Source organism: Pecten maximus, chromosome 12 (assembly GCF_902652985.1).
Source record: "Pecten maximus chromosome 12, xPecMax1.1, whole genome shotgun sequence".
NCBI classification, from domain to species: Eukaryota; Metazoa; Mollusca; class Bivalvia; order Pectinida; family Pectinidae; genus Pecten; species Pecten maximus.
The window spans coordinates 27739679-27763914 of NC_047026.1; the positions used below are offsets into that span (position 1 = coordinate 27739679).

At 34.8% G+C, this 24236-nt stretch overlaps 1 long non-coding RNA gene across 1 annotated transcript; it reads right to left on the reverse strand.

Annotated features, from left to right (window-relative positions):
- Window positions 1-16452: 16452 nt before the first annotated feature.
- On the reverse strand, window positions 16453-24033 carry LOC117339586. The gene is made up of 3 exons (XR_004535269.1): window positions 23831-24033; window positions 18304-18342; window positions 16453-16555 (listed from the first exon to the last, which is right to left on the reverse strand). It is a non-coding gene; the product is annotated as an uncharacterized LOC117339586 (long non-coding RNA).
- Between the last annotated feature and the right edge of the window lie 203 nt (window positions 24034-24236).

Here is a 24236-nt window from a genome sequence, read left to right on the forward strand (position 1 = left end):
CAAGGTATAATACGATCTCCGTCATCACATATGCTTTGATCATACCTCCAAAAGTCTGGTTGAGCTAGAAGAGAAAATCATTGTTTTTTCATGATCAACTAAGAATTCATTCTAGAAGTTTTGTCAGTGACCAAAATAAAAGATTATCTAGTCCAGTAAATAACAAGTACTGATTCCCCTAAACATCCCCACAGTCATACCAATGTGTTCCGTATTATTTATAACCTATCTATACTAATTTTCACTTTAATCTGACAATCTCTTAATTTCGACCAATCAAGAGGCCTCAATTTAGTTCCCATGACAACTAAACTTTCAGAAAATGTTACTGTGCTATTCGGCATCCCCCAAACAAACATGCATGCACCCCCACTACCCGCCCCTAATGAGTATATTTGTGAATTAAGTTTCATGAAGATCCTCTCAGACGTTCATGAGAAAAGTGACAGAAACCACTATGGCGCATGAAATGAGAAGAAACAATTGGTTTGCTTGTTTTTGTTTAACGTCCTATTAACAGCCAGGGTCAGAAGAAACAATAATGATAATAATAATAACAAGTGCTTATTGTAATGGGATGACATTAAAGAATTTTAAGTCCCCTAAATGCCTCCACAGTCATACCATTATGTTTGGGATCCCTCAAACCTCCTGACCATGATGAACCCGTGTGTCAAGTTTCATAAAATTAATTTGAATAGCTTTCGAGAAATGTGTCGGAAAGTTTTATGGAGGAAGAAGAAGAATAGCCTCAATAGGAGGAATAATAATAATAACATTAAGAAATGGAGTAATCACAATAAGTCCCCAAAACTTTTGTTTGGGGGACTAATGAGCAAATATAATATGTATGTCCCCACACTTCCTTTAAGGAACATAATAACCACTTAATATTAATAATAATGTTAGTAAAAAGATGTAGCTTAATTCTTTTTCAAAGAAATGAAAAGAAAACACCACTCTTAATTAGTTATATCAACAGATATCTGCAAATGTTATGAGTATTTTATGAATGGATATTGATCTTGCAGATAGAACAAAGTTATTAAGAGTAAAAATGTGGGACAGACAGACAGGTGAACGTTCAAATTTGTATGGTCAATGACAAGGACCTTTCAATGACATTTGCTAACATTGATCTAGAGAACCTTGATTAACAGTACAATTAAAAAGTTGCAGCACATTAGATTCTATTTGACATCTACCCAACTACAGTATCTCAACTTGATAATACAAAATTAATCTAAAACACTTTCTGTTACATATGACTTTGTGAGAGTCTACCATGATTTAAATTTAAAGGTAGGCATTACCGATTGTGAAATGGTTTTTTTTTTTAATTGTCTGGACTAAAAGCTTATTCAGTTACCCTCAGGTTTTTCACACTAACCCACACCATCAGTTGATAAAAGATATCCCTAAGAGATTTTGGCTCCAACCATTGAATGAACTATGCAATATGCACAACTAGGGACCAAGGGGAACTTGCACATAAAATTTGAGAAAGATCCCTTTGAAACTTTCTGAGATATAGTAATAACAAACTTTTTATCAAAATCCAAGATGGCCACCTGTCGGCAATGTTGTTTTCCGATCAGTCCTCGAATGGAATGTGACTAAGGGAAACATACATATATAATTTCAGAAGAATTCTTCCATTACTTTTTTAGAAATAGTGATAACAAAACTTCCAATTGTCAAAATCCAAGATGGCTGCCTGTCAGCCATGTTCTTTTCTGATCAGTCCCAACATACAATATGAACAACCAGGGACTAACCGGAACATACATATTAATTTTCAGAAAAAAATTTCCATTACTTTTGAGAAATAGCAATACCAAACTTTAATTGTTAAAATCAAAGATGGTTTCCTGTCAGCCATGTTGTTTTCTGATCGGTCACAATATGTAATGCACAACTAGTGACCAAGGGAAACGTACATATGAAATTTGAGAAAAATCCCTTCAGAACTTTCTGAGAAATAGCGATAAGAAACTTCAATTGTCAAAATACAAGATGACCGTCTGTCGGCCGTGTTGTTTTCTGACCGGTAACAAAATGCAATATGCAAAATTAAGGACCAAGGGAAACCTACATATAAAACTTGAAAAAGATCCCTTCAGTACTTTTTGAGAAATAGCGATAAGAAACTTAAATTGTCAAAATACAAGATGACCGTCTGTCGGCCGTGTTGTTTTCTGACCGGTAACAAAATGCAATATGCATATTTAGGGACCAAGGGAAACCTACATATAAAACTTGAGGATGATCCCATCAATACAGAGAAATAATGATAACAAGAATTGTTTATGGAGGGACAGACAGACGGAGGGACGGATTGAAGAATGATGAACCATGCACGAACGCAGGGCAATTTAGATAAAAAAAAATAGCATCATCTGATGATGGTGGACTTAAAAACCAGTTCAAGTTAAATTGACACACCGATCCAATCTTCTGTACTGTACAAGTTAAAACAAAAAGGATTATTTTACCTCACCATAATATTTTTCATACCTTCTAACATCCTTAGATAAGGGTTTCAGGAAGAAACTAGGAATTACTTAAAGGAAATTTGGTATCAGACCGACAATTTTGTTTTCACAGAATAACTGACATTGTAATGGATAAACATTACAACCGCTACAGTGGTGACAAAATGATCAAGATACACAATGAGTAGAAAAGACTATTTCTAGTTGTGATGAGCTGTTGCCGAGTATGATAAACTGTTTGTTAGGTTTACCTGCACATTGGTTGAGGGTAGTGTTCAGTTTCATAACATTTACACCCATTGAGGCTGTGTAATCTAATACAGTTGTCAAGGCCGTTTCTTTTGAACAGTGGTTTTCATTCGAAATGGCATGAAGAGTTGTGTTAAAACAAGACCAACCAATGCTGAGAAAGCTGAAACACAAGTTATGTAGAATATAAAACAACTGAAGTTAGTATAAGCAAGTTTTCACTAGAAAAATATCTTCTTATAAGCTAGCTATCATGTAAGTATTATCATACATTCAAACATTTAATTGAACCAAATTTTTCCTTTCCAATACCTTTGCTGGAAGAAGTGTTGCTAATACAGTCAAACCTGTATTAAGCGGCCACCCAAGGGCCCCACAGATATTGGCTGATTAAGACAGGTGGCTGCTTAAACCAGGTTGGCCAGGAACGGCCTGTTGCCCAATTCTTTTTTCAAAAGTTTATTGAATTTATTATATTATAATGCAGTTATTGATATTGATAACAATATACCATGTACAGTGTATTTTGAAAGGAAAACCAACAAAGATCAAAGTTTTGATGAATTTGATAAAAATACCTGGTCATGTGATCATCACGGATGTCTACTTCCGGATGAAATGGCCGCTTCATACAGGACGATACAACAACTCAGGGCACATTTTTCTGGCTGTTGGCCACTTTAGACAGGTGACCGCTTATTTAAGGTTCATTATATAGTGTTTTCCATTGGGCGGACCACAGACTGGCCGCTTAACAGAGGTGGCCACTTATTCAAGGTGGCCGTTAGAGCAGGTTTGACTGTATTTAGCCGACCAGAAACCTGATAATCATATATTGTTTGTTGCAGGCCACGTTTTCTTGACAGAATGTGATCTTATTTATATAATTAACTTTCCCTCTATGAGACATGATGAAATTAAATTGTTGGCCGACATATTGAATAAATGATCATCATGGTATTATAATAAATATTATGAATGTGATAAAATTATTTTAGCAATCACTTACCTACAGATTTCACCATCAATTTTTGCCAACAGATTTTTTACATTGTCAAAACCAGTAAAATTGCCCAATCCTGCTTGTAAGAGAGTTGATACTTGATACCCATGGAAACATTCAGAAAACACACGATATCCATAAGAAGGATCTGCCTGCTGATAACATACATCTCGGCGTTCTGTAAGGAAAATAAACTTGAGAATAATTAAACCTTCCAACATTAATGTTACAGAAATTGTTAATAATGACTTCCCGACTTTTTTTTCTATCCAACTATTAAGCCTATAGTCATTAGAAAAAGTTATCCAAGATATTACTAATATAACTAATATATAGTGCAGCTTTTAAAGGGACATCACGGTAAAAACGTTGTTATTTTCAATGAATGTACATGTTTTGTACCTTTCCAGTTATGTTTCTGTGCTACATAAATGTATCCCAATATTCACAGTCTATCCCTATGTCCAGCTTGACCACTCAATTTAGTTGGGAAACCCCCCTCTAAATTTAGCGCAGAAATTATATTCAAATCATGTGTTTGTGATGGAAATGTCTCAATTTCAAATCAGTCACATGATGATTTGAATATAATTTCTGCTAAATTTAGCGCAGAAATTATATTCAAATCATCATGTGACTGATTTGAAATCGAGACATTTCCATCACAAACACATGATAGCTTACATGTCAAAATATGCTATCTAGGTTAGTTGGATAACGATGTTTATACATTGTTTTAAATGTTTTACCACGTTCTGCATATATTCTGGCGTATATATTTATGTGTGTTAACCCTGTGCATATAGTAGTGAAAGACAGTAGCGAAGTACTTGTACAGACTCTATAAATATTGTACCAAGTTTGTTATTGCTTATAGACATAGCAGCAAAATACGAGCAGCGTATGTATTCATTGTTCGCTTGTTTGAACTGTTCCCATCTACTGTACTTTCCCAGTGTAATTCTAGGATTGTATTTGACCATTTTGCCATTCTTCTGTTTGTTGCTGAAGCTGTTACTGTTTCCAACCGCGGTCGACTCACGCAGAACAACATTTTTGTTTTCAATTGTTGTGGCTTGTTGTGCGCATGCGTTTTATCGTGAATGACACAAAATTTACATATCCAGACTTTTGATCAACGAATTGTGATTACCTTTTTATAATTAATCATTTATGTTTTATGTACAGATTTCATCAAAATCAAATTGTCATCGTTCATAAGGTTATATTTTAAAAATATATACGCAATAATATGAAAAAAGTCCAAAATAAAAATTGGTTTACCGTTATATCCCTTTAACGTAAGATATCATAGACTGAACATGCTGAACCTTCGAGTGGAGTGCGGGTGACATCATTGAAACTATCTTTGAGTCATAAATGATATAGCCATTCCAATATCAAAATCCTGAGCGCTTCTTACATATTTGGTAGTACTGCCTCACCTTACATAATGTACCACTCTTCAGGCTAGATATAAAGCCTCTAGGCTTCTTGATTATTGATAAGTACACTTTGTAGTTTAAACGGATAAGTTGATGCCAGAGAAATTTCAATGTCATGTCATTGCAAAAAATTGTACAAAGCTTATTGGTTTATGGCTGAAAACTGAAGGAGAGGATAGAATAAAAACAATCAGCAAGATCAAAATACCGAAGTGATCAACGAGCAATTACTTTCTTTATTTAAACTGTTGATTCCCTATGCCACTTAGAAAAAACACAGTTCATTTAATGATTATAAACCCAAACAAGTTTCAAGGAAATGCATTTAACAATGTATGAAATCTCGCAAAAATCTTATACTGAAATTGAAATCATTGGGTCATCGTATTCTGACAAACTTACGACTCATAATGTAGTAAATTATCAATTTTAATGCAATATCCATACCTGGTTCATCCTTCTGTACTGTAGCGCCATAGAAAACACTTGAAATGTTCACTTTATTGATGGCCTCGGTAATGTTCTTTATTACATGATCAACAGTTTGAGGCCTGGCAACCTTGATTTCACATTCTGCAACAAATCCAGCACTACTGGAATTGTCTGTCTGTCGCTTTACTCTACTGTTTTCGCTGTATAAACAAAAATACACAAGAGTTACTAAGAGTAAGAAAATCTAGGTCGAAATTAATTTGAAAACTCCAGTAACATTTTCTTATTATGACTAAGAATAGGTTTTGCAATCCTTTGATACAATCTCTCATGGCAGAAAAAAAGCAATATAGTACAAAACTGCAAAAGAATTTTCCACTATAACACTGCTATTCAAAGAACATGATCCTTCTTTGCCTTACTAAGTTCATGTCTCAAACAAGCCCATCTGTACTAGACCATCATATGAAAACCTCAGTGAGTTTTTATGTTGTAGGACGACAATGAAGGCTAAGATTATTGCTTTGTTATAGTTAATTTGAAAATGTAAAGTGATATGTTGACAGAAACAGTTATGCATTATATTTATGTTCATAATATACAATACACCCAGTTGTCATGTATCACTCTCAAATGTTACTAATACAGTTCTAAAATTATTATCAAGTCATTAAGGTGGATATTATCAAATAGCTCCACATTTCAGTAAGTTAAGTTTATTCATTTGAAAAACTGTTGCCCTTGATCCCAGCATGCTTTTTAACTGGCCCAATAACATGATAAACACATCTTGAATTGGTAAATGAGAAGATATGTTTAAAACCTTACTGTTCATAGTTCAAAATTAACATTCAGTGTAGTGATGACTTTTTAGCTAATACGACATGGTCAGGAAATAATGAACTGTTTGTCAGGAAAACTAGAACACTGAGAGGTCAGGAAGAGCCCAGCAATACATCCCCCATTATATTGAAGACATCTGCCCATATAGCTGAGCTTGACTTTGACATTTGAACTTCAAAAACAATCGCAAAGAAATAAAACATGCATTTTACATTTACTATGACATGCATCTTGTTTCCTTCCACCTCCATATTTCCTTGGCTAACAGAAATGTAAATACCAAACCAGGTGCAATCTTCAGTTGTTAGGTAAAATGTTTTTGTGTTTCAAGAAGCTTAGAAATGGACACTTAGCAAGACTTATTGCTCTGGATGGTATATAAAAGGCCTGCCTTACGTTGTTCATAGAGGTAGCGACTACTACACAATCGTAGCCACTAACATGACGATAAAACAAACAAACAAACAATCCTTGATCTTTGGTGAGTTGACTTATCCTTTAATTCAGACTAATTATGCTCAATAGTGTCAACAAAATGTTCCATCGGTGAAAAAATACTAAACCTAAGTGACCTTGAACAACTGGACCCTGTGACCCCTTGTTTAGTTCTCTCCAACTTTGCTTCATGATGATAAAATAACAAAATGACTATCACTAAATTGATACAAACTTAACCATGACCTTTGATTAAGTGACCTTGACCTTTGGTCACTTTACCTCTTCTTAAATTCAAATCAAATTACCTTCATATGGTCATCACAGAGTGTTAAATTAATGTCACATTATACTGACAACGGGCGAACCAGTGGTCCCATTCCTTATAATTATATGCTGAGCGCTAAGCAGGAAAATCAACTACCATTTTTAATGACTCTGGTATGTCTCGGCCAGGGGACAGAACCCAAAGCCTTCCTCACAGGGACGAACGCTCAACTGAAGACCAAAAGTGAGGCATTGTCAAGGGAGACATTAGGAAGAAGAAAGTTGTTCAGAAAGAAGAGAAAAGATAAGATCCCAAATTTAGTCGCCTCTTACGATCATGCAATGGGGGCAGCAGGTACAATTCTTAAGCCTTGGCACTTTTATTTCCCCAAAATATGAAAATTTTTACAGTCAATGCTAACAAGGCGAATAACTCTTACGAGCTGTACCCAAAGATAGGTCTGACATCCGATTGGAAATACTCTCTCTGGAGATAGTATTTGATGAGTGTTACATATTCCATTAAGTTGCCTCGTTGAAGCATATGTAATTGAGTTACTGACTCACCTGATTGATGTGACATAAAAGCTATACAGAATGTAATCCGTCAACGCCTGTCTCATCAAAGCCTCGCCCTAAAAAGAAACGTAAGTAAAAGCAATAAAATGACCTGTATTCAAATATGACATAGTACAGTTATGTGATCGCACAACATTCCCCGATGTGCGACGTGCACACGAAGTCTTCACGATGTGCGATATGTGAGATACGGATCGTGCAGGAAAATGTGCGCACGATTGGGCAATTGGAACAGTACTTGTGCGATAGGTATCGTGGTAGATATAAAATGAGGAGTGCATCATCTAATTTTTTAAATGTGTAGAACGATTGTAAGATTGTAAGAAATGCATAAATCGGCAAGATTATATACAGGCTATTTAATACATGTAGAACTAAACAAGATAAAACGACTTATTTTGAATAGAAACATTTCTTTTTTGTTTAAAAATACATATTATATGTAATTTATGTATTAAGTACGATAAATAATCATAGTGGATCCCGTTTACCATTCTGGTACATGTACATGTAGATATATCACCAGGCCGTCGAAAACATCACGAATACTTGCGAGACAAAATGACGGTACTTAAATGGCAAAAATTAACAGGTCACGATGTCTGCACGATGTGCGCATGATATTTTTGGAACGTTGCGCGATCACACAACTGTATGTGCTAGATATATGTGTATTCCAATTGATATCATTTCTCATCATCAGAGAAAAAAAGAGGATGAAACAAAACATTATATCAACAATTGATCTTTTATGACATTTTCAGGTAGAAATCCCTTACGTGACCTAACAAAGTAATTTAGTATTTTAAAAATGATTATTTTAATTGAAGTTTTTACAACTCAACTTTTAATAATGATAGTGGACTATAATCATGCAACTATTGCATCAGGAATTTTGATATAAACTTTAAAATTGCAACTTCCATTGTAATATACTCTTCAATAACACATTTGGTTGTAATCCACTAAAATTTTAAGAAAGAGTAGGGTTTCAAAGCAAAATTTCAGTAAAGTTCCCCTTTTTGGACCCTGTCCCTCTGGTCCAAGGGGGTCGGTTCAGCTCATTTACATAAAATATAATTGTCCAACCCCAAAAATGTTTCACACCAAATTTGGTTGTAATTCATCAAATGGCTAAGGGGGAGGAGAATTTTAAAGCAAAATTTCACCAAACTTCCCCCAGGGGTCACACCAGCCTCATTTATAAACAAGAGATCCCAGAGGGATCTTGGCGCCCACCATTGAATGATCTTCATAGGTTCCATGTCAGATTGATCTTTTCTCTACTTTTCGCTTCCTCTAAGTCTTACTTATCTGTGTAAATTCAGAAACAGCCCTCTATAGCTAGTACTTTTCAAACAAGGGGAACCTATATATAGAATTTAAGATATAGCGATAATGGCTGTCTGTCGACCATGTTGTTTTTGGATTGGTCCCAATATGCAAAACTAAGCACTGAGGGGAACCTACATATGAAATTTGAGAAAGATCCCTTCAGTACTTTCTGAGAAATAGCGATAACAAACTTCAATTGTTAAAATCCAAGATGGCTGCCTGTCGGCCATGTTGTTTTCTGATTGGTCTTAAAATGCAATACGCATAACTAGGCACCAAGGGGAACCTGTGTATGAAATTTGAGAAAGATCCCCTAGTACTTTCTGAGAAATAGCGATAACAAACTTCTTTTGTCAATATCCAAGATGGCTGCCTGTTGGCCATGTTGTTTTCCGATTGGTCTCAAAATGCAATATGCATAACAAGGCACCAAAAGGAACCTTCATATGAAATTTGAGAAAGATCCCTTCAGTGCTTTCTGAGAAGTAGCGATAACAAACTTCAATTGTCAAAATCCAAGATGGCTGCCTTTCAGCCATGTTGTTTTCCGATTGGTCTCAAAATGCAATATGCATAACTAGGCACCAAGGGGAACCTACATATGAAATTTGAGAAAGATCCCTTCAGTACTTTCTGAGAAATAGCGATAGCAAACTTCAATTGTCAATATCCTAGATGGCTACCTGTCGGCCATGTTGTTTTCTGATTGGTCTCAAAATGCAATATGCATAACTAGGCACCGAGGGGAACATATGTATGAAATTTGAGAAAGATCCCTTCATTACTTTCTGAGAAATAGCGATAACAAACTTCAATTGACAAAATCCAAGATGGCTGCCTGTCGGCCATGTTGTTTTCCGATCGGTCCCAAAATGCAATATGCATAACTAGGCACCAAGAGGAACCTACATATGGAATTTGAGAACGATCCCTACAGTACTTTCTGAAAAATAGCGATAACAAACTTCAATTGCCAAAATCCAAGATGGCTACCTGTCGGCCATGTTGTTTTCTGATTGGTCTCAAAATGCAATATGCATAACTAGGCACCAAGGGGAACATATGTATGAAATTTGAGAAAGATCCTTTCAGTACTTTCTGAGAAATATCGATAACAAACTTCAATTGTCAAAATCCAAGATGGCTGCCTGTCGGCCATGTTGTTTTTCGATTGGTCTCAAAATGCAATATGCATAACTAGGCACCGAGGGGAACATATGTATGAAATTTGAGAGATCCCTTCAGTACTTTCTGAGAAATATCGATAACAAACTTCAATTGTCAAAATCCAAGATGGCTGCCTGTCGGCCATGTTGTTTTCCGATTAGTCTCAAAATGCAATATGCATAACTAGGCACCAAGGGAAACCTACATATGAAATTTGAGAAAGATCCCTTCAGTACTTTCTGAGGATTAGTGATAACAAGAATTGTTTACGGACGGACGGACGGACGGACGGACCACGGACCACGGACGCAGGGCGATTTGAATAGCCCACCATCTGATGATGGTGGGCTAAAAATATGCTTGGTTCCCCCGATGTTTCACACCAAATTTGGTAGTATAAATCCCCTTTTGGGTTAAGGAGGATTAGCATTCTGAAAGTTAAAGACAACAACAGACAGAGCAAGATGGCTGTGTAGGTCATCCTGACCCTTTGGGTAAGATAACCTAACAAGAGATCCCAGAGGGATCTTGGCGCCCACCATTGAATGTTCTTTATAGGTTCCATGTCAGATTGATCTTTTCTCTACTTTTCTCTTCTTCTAAGTCTTACTAATCTGTGTAAACTCAGAAGAAACCTCTAGTACTTTTCAAACAAGGGAAACCTATATATAAAATTTAAGATTTAGGCATCAAGGGGAACCTATATATATGGAATTTGAGAAAGATTCCTTCAGTGCTTTCTGAGAAACAGTGATAACAAACTTCAATTGTCAAAATCCAAGATGGCTGCTTGTCGGCCATGTTGTTTTCCAATTGGTCTCAGAATGCAATATGCATAACTAGGCACCTGGGGGAACCTACATATGAAATTTCAGGAAGATCCCTTCATTAGTTTCTTAGTAATAGTGATAACCAGTTTCAATTTTCGAAATCCAAGATGGCTGCATGTCGGCCATGTTGTTTTCTGATTGGTCTCAAAATGCAATATGCATAACTAGGCACCAAGGGGAACCTACATATGAAATTTGAGAAAGATCCCTTCACTACTTTCTTAAATGGTCAAAATCCAAGATGGCTGCCTGTCGGCCATGTTGTTTTCCGATTGGTCTCAAAATGCTATATGCATAACTAAGCACCAAGGGGAACCTACATAACAAATATGAAAAAGATCCCTTTAGTACTTTCACAGAAATAGCGATAACAAACTTCAATTGTCAAGTCCAAGATGGCTGCCTGTCGGCCATGTTGTTTTCAGATCGGTCTCAAAATGCAATATGCATAACTAGGCACTAAGGGGAACCTACATATGAAATTTGAGAAAGATCCCTTCTGTGCTTTTTGAGAAATAGCGATAACAAACTTCAATTGTCAAAATCCAAGATGGCTGCCTGTCGGCCATGTTGTTTTCCGATTGGTCTCAAAATGCAATATGCATAACTAGGCACCAAGGGGAACCTACATATGAAATTTGAGAAAGATCCCTTCAGTACTTTCTTAGAAATAGCGATAACAAACTTCAATGGTCAAAATCCAAGATGGCTGCCCGTCGGCCATGTTGTTTTCCGATCGGTCCCAAAATGCAATATGCATAACTAGGCACCAAGGGAAACCTACATATAAAATTTGAGAAAGATCCCTTCAGTACTTTCTCAGAAATAGCGATAACAAACTTCAATGGTCAAAATCCAAGATGGCTGCCCGTCGGCCATGTTGTTTTTCGATCGGTCCCAAAATGCAATATGCATAACTAGGCACCAAGGGGAACCCACATATCAAATTTGAGAAAGATCCCTTCAGTACTTTCTTAGAAATAGCGATAACAAACTTCAATTGTCAAAATCCAAGATGGCTGCCTGTCGGCCATGTTGTTTTCCAATCGGTCCCAAAATGCAATATGCATAACTAGGCACCAAGGGAAACCCACATATCAAATTTGAGAAAGATCCCTTCAGTACTTTCTTAGAAATAGCGATAACAAACTTCAATTGTCAAAATCCAAGATGGCTGCCTGTCGGCCATGTTGTTTTCCGATCGGTCCCAAAATGCAATATGCATAACTAGGCACCAAGGGAAACCAACATATGAAATTTGAGAAAGATCCCTTCAGCTCTTTCTCAGAAATAGCGATAACAAACTTCAATGGTCAAAATCCAAGATGGCTGCCTGTCGGCCATGTTGTTTTCCGATCGGTCCCAAAATGCAATATGCATAACTAGGCACTAAGGGAAACCAACATATGAAATTTGAGAAAGATCCCTTCAGCTCTTTCTCAGAAATAGCGATAACAAACTTCAATGGTCAAAATCCAAGATGGCTGCCTGTCGGCCATGTTGTTCTCCGATCGGTCCCAAAATGCAATATGCATAACTAGGCACCAAGGGGAACCTACATATGAAATTTGAGAAAGATCCCTTCAGTACTTTCTGAGGATTAGCGATAACAAGAATTGTTCACGGACGGACGGACGGACGGACCACGGACCACGGACGCAGGGCGATTTGAATAGCCCACCATCTGATGATGGTGGGCTAAAAATACTATTGCTAAAACATGGTTCAGGTAAATATATTGGATAATACCTTTTAAAATTACTCATGGAGGCCATAAAAAGTGGATTTTGTTCAAAATAACAATATGTATGCAACCCTCACTTTTATCATAATTTGGTATTCCATGTCTGCATTCCATCCGCCAGGAAAGGATATAGTTATATTGATGACTTTATATGGTATCGCAGAAGGATCTGAAACAAACAAAAGCAACCTATTGCTTATAACAAGAACACAGATATAGCTTAGTGGAATTTACGGAGTTGGGTGTGAAATCGAATCACAACGTGAATGCAATTTCACTGAAACCATCTTTAAGTCATCAATAAAATAGTTTGGATTCCAACATAAATATTCTGAGCATTTCTTATATACGTTAATTTGATACTTTCTATCTGTATCCTCCCTTGCCAAATTCAAGTAGCAATTCAGTACAATCACAGAAGCTTAGCAGTAGACTATAGATAATTGCAGTAGAATTGCAGTAGCTGGTTAGTAGTATGTAAAAACAATTTTTTCCAATCTACTCTGATTATCCTACCAACTGCAGTTTTTTCCAAGTAGCTCCAATTATCTAAATCAACCTAAACAACTACTGAAAATACTACTGCATCTGCAGTATGATAAACTACTGCATTTTTAATAGTATATAGAGGATATCTAACAGTGTCTTCAGTAATATCAAATATATTTCACGAGTGGGGCTAATATTTTGATATTTTTCACGAGTGCGCAGCACGAGTGAAAAATATCAAAATATTAGCCACACGAGTGAAATATATTTGGTATTACTGAAGACACTGTTAGATATTCTGTTTATTACATTTTTTATCAACGAAAAACCTACCCCGTATGCTAACTAGGCCTATTAATGTAAACAAAAAAAGTAGTTTCTCCTGTCCAGGTGCTGACATATATGTCGGGCTTTCTGATTGGTCAATTATTTTGGTATTTTCTAATCATTAATTTGATTGGTCAAATTAGCAAAAGTGAGATTTTTCACTAGTGAAAAATATGATACCACTTTTATAGAATGAATAATTTTTGATATTTCACTGGTAAAAATGTAATAAATCATAATGTTGCAGTAATTTGACTGTAGTACTGCAGTAGTAATGCAGTAGAATGCAACTATTTTTTCCTATACACTTCTCTGGTTCAACCGTCAACACCTCCTTATTGGACAGCAAGCTCTATTTACTCAGAGACAATGACACAAGGTATTGGCGGAATATGGCTCATCTCTTCGATGGCCGATCATTTATTGTTAAGTTATTTTGCCATTGGATTTGCTAATATTGGTAATGTATAGGTGAAGTACACAGATAGTATGTCCTTTGATTGTACAAGTGCAAGGTAGCCTGGGGTCCATAAGGGTAGAGTATACATTTTCAATGGAATCGTAAATAACAACAGTTTTCAATTTCGTTAAATACTCAATGCAGTACCTCACCAGCAAAACCTGTTTCGAAGCCAGCATGGTGTCTGCGGTCAAGCACGATGGTGTTACAATAGGATTCACTGAGAGTGTTGTCTCAGTAGCCCTTGGCATATACAGCCAGGTGTGATTACTGTAGTCGCTTTGTAAGAAACCCTTGGTTTACAGGTATAATATATCTGAACGGTGATTTTATGTCAGAAGTGTGGTCATGAACCTTAAAGTTTCAGTCATAGGCATGCAATAGTTTTCCAGTAGTTTTAATTACTTAAATCAACCTGCAAAACTACTGCAAATACTACTGCCTCTGCAATTTTCTTTCTTGCTTAATCTAAAAGATTCTGAAATTGTTGTCAAATCTTATAACACTATCACATTTAGGAATAACTGCAAGAATAACAAATTCTGTAACTTTTTAAAGAATGGAAAACTAGAAATTATAGTTATTGTTGATAGACACACTTTAAGAGTTGTTTACATTGATATACATGTATGCATGTGTATATATACAAACCAAGGCATTGGGTGTCCATCATAGTGGAAAAAGGTAATTTTGCATGTGCCAATGTTTGAGCTATAGTTGATACAGAACATTCTGGATTCTGGTGCAAGTGCTGGTGTAAACAACCTATGAGTCCACGACTGGCACTGTAAAGGAAAAGGAATTGCACAGAATGTAATTTATTATATATCAAATTTTGATTCCAGAAAATGAATAAAATAGCACATTATAGCATGCTTAATAAACAAATGAAAAAGAATAGGAGCAACTCCCAAATCCAGGTTTTCAAATTATACCTGATTGCTGATATGTTTCAGCCTGAGGCAGGCCATCATCAAGGTATAGCTTACATGGTGTACATATAGTTAGGATTGACTACATTTTAGTGATTATGCAACAATGGTATGACATTACAACAACAGTGAACACTACAATGATGTCATGTCAACAATTCAACCACATTAACAATGCATTAAGGTATCATAAATATTGCAAACAATAGGAAAAACATGGTAAGAGAATTAAAAACATTCATCTCCTTGGGAGTCAGACAGAAGAATCACAATCCTCTAGATAAAATTCTTCAGATGTTAAATGCTCTACAAAACCTCATGTCTGCAACAAATAAATATTTCCCCTTAGGATCAGATACCTAGTGTCTTTGCCTTCAACTGCCCCAGCCAGATTTCAGTTATATTTCAAATATTTTCTTACTTTTGAACTGCCTCTCCCAACAATGATTCAAACTACAAACAGGCAGACTAAATCCTGTCATTCTTAAAAAAGAAAATATTTTAAATTTTTTGCCACATCCTTCATTTATACATTAGATCTCATTTGCCTAATGATGCTCTGGACCAAATTTCATCAAAATCCATTTGGATTTGTAGCGATTTAAAAGATTGTAGGCAGTAGATTTTTAAAAGATTTACCGCAATTTCCCATATTGGGCCCTTCCCCTCCAGCCCCAGAGAGCCACACCTGTTTATACAATGTTAGATCTTCTTTGTCAAATAATGCTTCAGACCCAATTTCATCAAAATCCTTTCAGACATATAACATTAGTAGGGATTTAAAAGAAAAGTTGACAGACACTGCACCATCGCATAAGCTCACTAGCCCTTTGGCTAGAGGTGAGGTAAAAAAACAATTCTATAAAGATATTACTGCAAAGAGCAATTACTCTGTAAGTTACTGTCAAATAATTCCCATTTTCAAAATTGTATACAAAGTTTTCTCAAACTTCGCTAAGTTTTCTCAAACTTGGCTAATATTTACATCAAACTTAGCTGATATTAACATCAAACTTGGCTAATATTAACATCAAGCTTGACTAATATTTACATCAAACTTAGCTGATATTAACATCAAACTTGGCTAATATTAACATCAAACTTGACTAATATTTACTACAGTTATCATGTTCACAATGTCCAGTAATAATATTACTACAAAAGGCAATATCTTTATAAGTTACTGTTGAATTATTTCCATCTTTGAACCGACATCCGCGAAAGGCAGAAAGGCCACGGTATAGCATAAGCTCGTACACCTTGGTCCTTTAGACAATTAAAGGTAAGCTAACAAGGGGGATTTTTATATTTTAATATCCATTCATTTGCATTTTCAAATATGAATATAAATATTTTAATATTTAATCATTTGCATTTTCAAATATGAATATAAATATTGTATTCTATCTCATATACTTGCCCACAAAAGTCAGTTCCATGTTGCAGTTCATTGATAGCAGAAGCACACGCGATTTCCCAATTATCTGGCCAATCATCCACCAAGCAGAGCAAAGCTGGTGTACCTATGATTATCATTTGAAAGAAATAAGATTATTAGATTCCATTAACAACTAAACAAAGTTTCTTTTCTAGATATTTTGGTTAACAACTATCATTTAGTTAGAAAAAGGTTGGAATATTGAAAAGTTACAATTCAACATTGGAATTCATTAAATAATGAAACCATCAAATATTTTTCTGCACTGAGAAAATGTGACTCGATCAAATAAAACTCAGTTCATCAGGGGTCTGAATTTTGGATTCACATTCAAAATTACAGAGAAAAATTCAATGCTTAGGTATCAAAGCAGGTTAGAAAAGTCTCAGATGATGAAGAAGTTTAGATGGGAAGTCATAAATGATGAATAAGCAGTTTTGCTAAGATTTCAATAACAATTGCAAAGTTCCACAGAAGTGAAGGGTGTCATTTACAGAACTTCATGGTTGCCATATGTATCATCCTTTTTGTTGCCAGTTAGTTGGTTGATGGAGTTCAAAGTTCACACATCGTCTGATATGTCATAGTGAATGGTAATCATGATTGCATTATAACATTGTGTGTGGCATAACTCCAGCAATACATGAAATTTGACCCAAACTGTAATCCCTTATTCCTAAAAAAAGCCAGGCATCAAGTAGCATATTGATGTGACAAGCGATAGTGAAAACTTATAATTAGAGTCAATAATTAAAAAATTCCTGTGTGCAAAGGGTTATTACTCCAAAATAAAAAGAATACTGACTAGGAGGTCAACTCCAACTGTTAATTCACTTATATTATGGTTAAGTTACATACAAAGTTAGATATTGATGTGGCAAGCAGTTCATTTAAAAAATATAGAAAACTATTATGAGAATTTTCTGTGTGTAAGTACTTCAGCAAAAAAAACAGGAATAATGACAGGGGTTCAAACTCAAACTAATTGACAGTGAAAAAGTATCATATATAAATATATATGCATTGAACGTCTTTTTTCAGTTGATAGTTATGAGCTGATAATGCGTATGAACTTCATTAATTTTGCCTTTGGCCAGTTGGCATTATCAGCCCATAAATGCAAACTGAAAGCAGATTTGCTTAAAAAATAGGACATTGACACAGGGTTCAAACATGATCTGTTATCTTATATGATAAAGCCACATGCTAAGAAACGAATCTAAAGAGATGTAGACCCTGAAAGTTTGATATTATTGTGTAAATATGAACTTAATCTGTTAAACATAATTTATGACACAACATTATGTACTCACAATGTTACCTTCCTTTATTAAGTACACATCAAATGGTTTCAATGAAGGCTTTCATTTGAAGCAGATTTAATGAAGTGAATTAAGAAATACACATTTCAAAGCATGAGGCTTGGTTTGCACAGGTATTCAATTAATAGTGGTAAATTTCGTGTTGGCAGTGTGAACGTGTTTTCTGTAGAGAATATTCAATTAAAATGGCATCATATGTATTGTATGAGATTCCAGAGGAAGTATAGTACAGACTGTATTGTGATCTTTCTGGAAAAGATTTTTTATTACTATAATTGCTACATAGTATAGTATTTCCAATGAAAGTGATACAACTTATGTTGATTTCACAGGAGATGGAAAGGTTTTCAAACAAATTTCATGGAAACACAACATCAGGTTTGCTTTCAGAGGTTTTTTTAAGATTACAAAGGAGTGATATAGTTTTTGGCCACTAATGTTACAGCATACTGAGAAATACACTGAAAGACATTTTTAATCCCAGCTTACTCTATTCTTGTGACATACTTACTGGTAGGTGTTGTCCTTATTACAGGTACCAGAATGATGTCTGTAAAAAAACAAAAATTACACATGATTATACATTAATTGCCCTATTCACCAAATTTTCAGGATAAAGCAAAAAAATTGTATTTATTTTATTTAGCTTACTCATAACTATAAACCATTTTTTAAACATTTCATAACTTTAATACAAATCACAAATGTAATAAAGAAACAGGAATCTGTATAAAGAATGGTTTAACAAAAAATGATAAAGATTGCAATACCAGATCATTTTTTACATATGAAGAATTTGACATATGCAAAGATTTTTTTTACATATCAAGGCATTATTAGTATTCTAAAACAAGAGGCCCATGGGCCTTAATTAAAAGTCACCTGAGTTCCGAAATACATACTGATCACTGATGTTTATAAATTCAGAATTTAACACAGTTGACCAGTATGACCTAGCCTTAGGTAAAGTCATTCAATTGAACAAACTTTTCAGTCTGTTAACAAAGTATGCCACTGTCCCAATATCATGACCGGGGCCTTCTTGGTTATTGAGATGTGCCATTTAAAGATTTCAACATGTTCAACCTCTGTGACCTTGAAAGTACATATAGGTAATTCATTTGAAGAACTTTGGTACAAACAGCCCTTTACTCCAGCGTGAAACTGGATCAATATCATGACTATTGGCCTCTTCGTTATTAAGCACAAGTTGTTTGAAGAAATATCATGACTATTGGCCTCTTCGTTATTAAGCACAAGTTGTTTGAAGATTCTAACACATTTGACCCATGTGAACTAGAAGTAGGTCAAGGTAATTTTTATGAACAACTTTTATAGCTTTTTATCTCAGCATGGTTTTGGCCAAATGGATACATTGTATCTTCTAAACTGGTTATTAAAAAGAAGACATTTAATTAATTAAAGATTCTGAAATATTTTACCCCTGTGACCTTGAAAGTAGATTAAGGTAATTCATAACAACAAAATTTGTAGTCAATATTTGTGGTCAATATTGTGACAAAGTAGTTGGAGAGATACTACATCTGGTATTGTTATCATTTATGAAGGTGGACTGAAACACATGTTCCTTCTACTGTAAGCAGAGTTAGTCAGACAACAGTTTCATATTTTTCACTGCTGACACGTACTACTTTTCTACCAGAGGGTTTAATTATGTACAAATTATTCTGCTGAAAATGAAGTGGATATTACTGTTAAATTTCTTGAGTTGAGAGTGAGGAACATAGATGTTGTTTAGAATAGGGTGATTTAGATTGTACTTTTAACTTAATATTGTGAATTTACAAGTTTGTGAACCTTTATGGAGATTTGTAGGTTTGTTCAGTAAAACTCACTTGAACACGCTTGAATGTTTTGTTTGGTACTGATTTTTTCCCTTCTTTATCTTAGTAAATTAAAGATGAATGATACGAACACTATTGTTGAATCGAACTGCAGTTGTGTCAAATATATTTTGTGGTCCCTCCCTTCTAAACTATACTAAAATTTCGTCAAAGCATCATGCTTTCTCAGGAAAAAATTTGCTGACATCTGCTTGATTGACCGAGTGTGACCGATCAGCCGCAAAGGTACGTGTTACCAGAGCCTATTGTTGGTTTCCGGCTGTCTCTCGCACATCATCCCATTGTTTATACAGGTGCACAGGTGAAGTAAAACATTAAGGTATACATAATTTAGAATAAAATGTACACGTATTAAGTCTACTAACCATAACATCATGACCTACTGTGTTCTGTTGACTGTTTTGATACACGTTTGCCAAAAAATATAAGGAAAAAATAAACGATAAATTACATCTCTTCCACCCAAAAAAATGCACAGTAAAAATACTTGTCTGCCATTGATTTATGTATCTATGCCTAAATTATGAATGTATTATACACTATTGCAATAGTCACAAGAATATGCTGGATCTTTTTTATTCTGTACAAAAACATTGTGGCAATACATGATCATGCAGCCGATAAACACTGACTGCAACCTTCACCTTTTATACAAAATCAGCACACGTACGGTTGATCAAATTTTCCTGAACTGCTTGTTGTTTTATATTGTTTAATTGTAGAACAATATAAACAGATTTTAAGAGAAATAATGGGAGTACAATATATACATTTATATTCTTATAATGTAGTTATTGTTTTCAAAGAATATTATGCTGTAATGAGTACGACTCCTTGTGTAAATCGCATGTCAGTATGGCAAAGATAATTTTACCACAATCTGAATTTTGTTTTGATCTGTAACCGTGCACAATATTGTTTATTAGTTAAACAATTCGTTATCATGTACAATTAATTTCTTTGTTACTGTAAATCACTTATATTTCGCGAGGGATTTATTTTCGCGTTAATTCGCGAGGAGAGTCAAACGCGAATTCTAATCCCTCGCGAATATTTGTATTTATATAAGAATGACAGAAATACTAAGTGGCGTCCATTTTGAATCTACCGTAATCTTTAGTTGGTGAGCAAATACCGCCGTTGAAGTAATGATAGAGTGATAGATTATATACTTATATATCAGAGTGTGTTTTTATATCACAAAACACCGAAATTTCACACACAAAAAAACCCACTGAACACTGATATTGTGGTTGAACTCGGACTTAATTAACTTCTAGATGACGTTTTACATGTAGTTAATTTAAGTACAATAGGTACGGTCCCGAGGATTCCGGATGGTCACCCAGAATACGTCGTACTTTATTACCAACGCTGTTGTAATTAAGTTATGTAAGCTAGGTTACATGTATATATAGCACTTCACATCGCTTGATTCTCGAAAAAAATATTTGCCATAACAAAGTTGAAATCAAACAAATTATTTATTTAATTCAAGCATTCAGAGCAAATAATCGCCTGGATCTGTTCATCGGTATCACTGTATACACACGTACTTTAATTACAATGTACGTTAACTCACAACCTATTGTAGTCCCGTCATCTTCCAGGCATTCTTAATGACCCATGGGTTTTGTTCAATGTCTGACATCGCCTTTGTAAGCCATTTAGCATGTATACGGTAAATACAATTCAGTATGTCCAGACACTGATATCACATGATTGAATCACATGACTTTTCTTGTACCGTCGCATGACTCTCGTAAACAAAATGGCTACCAACATGGAAAAATCGCGGATCTGTAACGTCATTCGCGAATTTAAAGTCATTATATGAGATCAGAATTCGCGAAATTATGTATTCGCGAATAAGTCAAATTAGGTGAGTTCGCGAAATTAAGTACTCGTGAAATATAAGTGATTTACAGTATTATTAATTGCTTATTTTCGACCATGCAATCAAGCACTTGTTTGGCATCTGATGATGGTGGGCCAATGAATAGCTGAATGCAGTTTTGCATCATGGTTGTCATTTAACAAAGTTATAAAGTAATTATCTATTCAGGTGTTGGGTTGGTGCAATTATTTTTTCAGTAAAGGGGTAGTAGACAATAATCTGCGTAACTATCTGATTCTTTTGTGATGGTAAACATGCTACCATAGGCTATTTTTCAAGCTGAGTCTAGGTACAGAGTCCTGGCCACTTGACTGTCACATGACCATAGGCATCTTGATTACTAAAAATCATACTTAAAGATTTTAACACATTTACATATGTGACCTTGAAAGGAGGCAGGGTCATTGATTTGAACAAACTTTTTGCCCTTCCTCTCTGCATGCTACTAGACCAACATCATGACCTTGGGCATTTTGGTTACTAGAAGAAAATGTTCGAAAATTTTAAAACATTTGATCCTTGTGACAATGAAAATATGTCAAAGTCATTTTTTGAACAGCTTTGGTCACCCTTCATCCATGCATACTACTGGCCTAATATCATGACACTGGGCCTCTTAGTAAATTAGGATAAGTTGTTTAAATATTTTAATATATTTGACCCATGTGACCTTGAAAATAGGTCAAGGTCATTGGTGTGAAGAAATGTCCACTCCATAACAGGAACATATTGACCAAAGATGAAAGCCCTGGGTATTTTAGAACTTGAGAAGAAGAAGATTCATTATTCTTAACTTTTTGGCCCTATGACCTTGAAAATAGGTCAAGGTCATTTATATGACGAAACTTTTCAGTTCTCTTTCAAATGTAGAATTGTCCAAATGTAAGTTCTCAGTTTCTTATAGTTTTATAGAGGTTAAAAGTTGAAAGCCAATTTGATTATACCTTACTCGAGTCTTGAGAAGAACATTTTTGACATTCCAGGCGATATGACCTCTTTTTTTTTTTTTTTTTTTAGAGCTAAGAAATCGGCTCTTTTTACGTATACATGGTGTATGATGCACACCTGGGCAATGCACGAAGACAAACAAAAGTCGATGAAATTAGGTCACCAGAGACTTTGTCTCAGCTGACCAAAAAATACCAAAAAGGCAAAAATTGCATGTTTATATATAAAATGGAAAATAATTTAACCTCCAGCTATTTATCGGCGCTTTTGCCAAACTCTGTGGGTGTCAATAATCGGTACAACTTAGAAAATCAAAATAATTATAATGCATACATGTATTCCTTCTTATCAGACATTCGTTGAGTAATTCATCTTTTCTGCCATCGAGTTTACATCTTTGGAATTCATTAGATAATGCGATAAAAACACTATATCTTCTTTAAGTACTTTCAAATCTGCTATATCCGATGGAGCAAATTCGCCTCCACCACCATATTTTAACTTTGGCGACAGAAATTTAAATATTTTACATACAAGACTCAGGCATCAGTGTAGCTCCTTGAAATATGATTTGTTCCGTGTTAAGATTGTTGACAACCCTTCATGTAAATGTGGACATTCCCGTGAGGATGTTACTCAATTTTTCTTAGAATGTAAACTTTATAATGCAGCACGAATCACACTATTTCAAAACACTAGGTCGTTAAATATATATCCAGTTAATTTAGACTTGTTTTTATTTGGAAATGAAAATCTGTCCGTAGACATAAATAAAGAAGTTTTCAGACACGTGCATATTTTCATCAAATTCAGCAACAGGTTTTAAGTAAAAGGTATTGATTGTATATTATGATTTGTATGCCTTGTTAAATGTCATAATGTAAATATCAATATATGAACTGTATTAGAGGAAAAGGCGTTGATACGTTGCAAAAACTTGTGCCTAATCCTCTGCTCAATTTTGGGGCAATAAATATGTTTAAATCAGATCAAAAAATACCAGTGTGTCATTTTTCAAACTACTGCATTATGTTTTTCATTACACAATAAAATTTGACACAGTGTAAAAGTGAAGAGTATATTAGGTCACTTTACTAAGTCATACAAGCATGAATTTCCTTTTATCATAGAGTTAGGAGGTTTGCCATCAGAGCGAGAGGTCACCAGTTTGAGCCCCACCTGTGCTCGTAGTGTATTTTTCTTTACTCCTTCCTATTACAACTTATATAAAATTCATGTTACAAATAGAGAATAAATTTTTTATGAAAACTGATGTCTTTCAGTTCATTAGTTATGATACAATCAATGCAATTCCTTTATATAGTTACCTATTTTCTGTGTAACCTGGACCTCTTCAGTGATAACAGCTATCCCAATTCTTTCTTCAAAAACTGGTATATTATCTGCAATAACTTGAATCACTATTGAAGCTGTCAGAGTCACTTCAGTAACAGTCTTGTTGTCTTTCTGACTATCACTCACTACAGTGACAGACAGATTCAGGAATCTCACTATAAAATTAATCCTGACACTGCCATTTCTGAAAAAAAAACAACAACAGAATAAATCATTAATTCAAAACAGTATATTATATATTTTGTCCTCAATTCATAATTCAATTTTGATAAAAAGCTTTTGAACATTTATTAAATCCAAGATACCATCTCTATTAAGAGACCGTTTTTCAACTTCCCTTGAGTGATCGCTTAATATGAATACAGATTTATAAAGACT